Source organism: Orycteropus afer, unplaced genomic scaffold, assembly GCF_000298275.1.
Source record: "Orycteropus afer afer isolate SDZICR_OR568_19922 unplaced genomic scaffold, OryAfe1.0 scaffold00004, whole genome shotgun sequence".
NCBI lineage: Eukaryota > Metazoa > Chordata > Mammalia > Tubulidentata > Orycteropodidae > Orycteropus > Orycteropus afer.
This window is the reverse complement of record NW_006921591.1, coordinates 33,675,247-33,676,881: the sequence shown is the minus strand read 5'-3', so window position 1 is coordinate 33,676,881 and position 1,635 is coordinate 33,675,247. Positions and strand designations below refer to the sequence as shown.

The 1,635-nt window shown below is 39.9% G+C and overlaps 1 pseudogene; it reads right to left on the bottom strand.

The window, feature by feature from the left end:
• Nucleotides 1–992: 992 nt before the first annotated feature.
• On the bottom strand, nt 993–1,089 carry LOC122149780 (annotated as a pseudogene).
• Between the last annotated feature and the right edge of the window lie 546 nt (nt 1,090–1,635).

Here is a 1,635-nt window from a genome sequence, read left to right as displayed (position 1 = left end):
CAGCCTTCTGGTTAGCAGTCAAGTGCCTTAGGCATTATGCTACCAGAGCTCCTTCATTACTTATTCGTAAGTGTTAATCCACAATCTTAAAAACATAGCTCTAATACAACCAAGTTACTTTGCCTTGTAATTATTATTACATTGACATACCATAGCTATCTTCCCTTTAATAATGTTGTTTTCTTAATAATAATAAAATAATTTATTCCCATATGCCAAACACTGTCCAAAACACTTTTCATAGTTTTTTTTTTTTTTTTAATTTTCACAATTCTTTAATTGTTAGTCCCTTTAAACAGATGTACCTGAGACTACAGAGATTAAAGTCTAAGGCATCACAGATATTAAGAGTCAAAGCCAGACCTGTTTCCTTTGCTGTGCTCTTAAACACTTTGCTGCAAACCCTGCTTCTTGCTTCCCTAGAGCCATTGCACTCAGTCAGGGATTGCATCTAGTTTAACCTCATTGTATCCCCAGCATTCATAATGGGATCAGGCTCCATGTAAATGCTCAAGAAATACTTGCAGTAGTGAATGGTGAACTACTTTTGTGTTGAGAGCTCCTGACTCCTCTCCCCATGCTCCTTTTAACTTTTCACTTTCTGAGATGTTCTCTCTCCATTTCATAAGAATCTGCTCCCTTTGCACTTTACCCTCTCATTGCATCGGTGCCCACTTTCACCTGATGAACTCAGTTTATAACCATTAATGATCAGTGAAATTTAAACTGTGAACACCATGTCTTCTTCAAAGAAAGCTGCCTCATAAAATTCTTCTTTGTGTGTGTTGTGCATCAATCATTAGTCCATCCACAAGTTATTATTTGGGCAAAGAAGGTCCTGCCAGATATTGGGGATAGGGTAGAAAATTTGTAATGAGATTTACCTGAGCCTATGCTCTGATTTGTCCACTTATTAACACCCTGAATGTGGGCTATTGTCATCATTTTTCTGGGGATTAGTTTCTCCACCTGCATGAACTGATGATAGCAAAACATTTCATAACTTGCCTCATGTTATTAGTGCTCTACATGATCAGAGAAACTTCTCTAGTAACAAACTATAGAAATGATCCCTGAAAGTATTGCCTCATATGCATGTGAGAACTGGACAATGAGAAAGGAAGACCGAAAAAGTGTTGATGCTTTTGAGTTGTGGTGCTGGAGAAGAATGCTGAAAGTACCATGGACTGCTAAAAGAACTAACAGATCTGTCCTGGAGGAAGTGCACCCGAAATGCTCCTTGGAAATTAGAATGGCCAGACTTCGTCCCACCTATTTTGGTCATGTTGTCAGAAGGTACCATTCCTTGGAGAAGGATGTCATGCTTGGTAGGGTGGAGGGTCAATGAGAGAGGGGGAGGCCTTCAATGAGATGAATTGACACAGTGGCTGCGATGATGGGCTCAAGTATAGCAGGGATCGTGGAGCTGGCACGGGATCGGGCAGTGTTTTGTTCTGCTGTGCATGGGGTCACTATGAGTCAGAAACGACTTGACAGTACCTAACAACAACAACCACAGCATGTTATTAGATTTAAAAAATATGGTCAGCTTAGCATATCCACCTACTTCTTTCCAAGGACTCTTGGTGCTATCTGATACATGGGTCAAGTATATTGCTGTTCTCAATTAAAGCA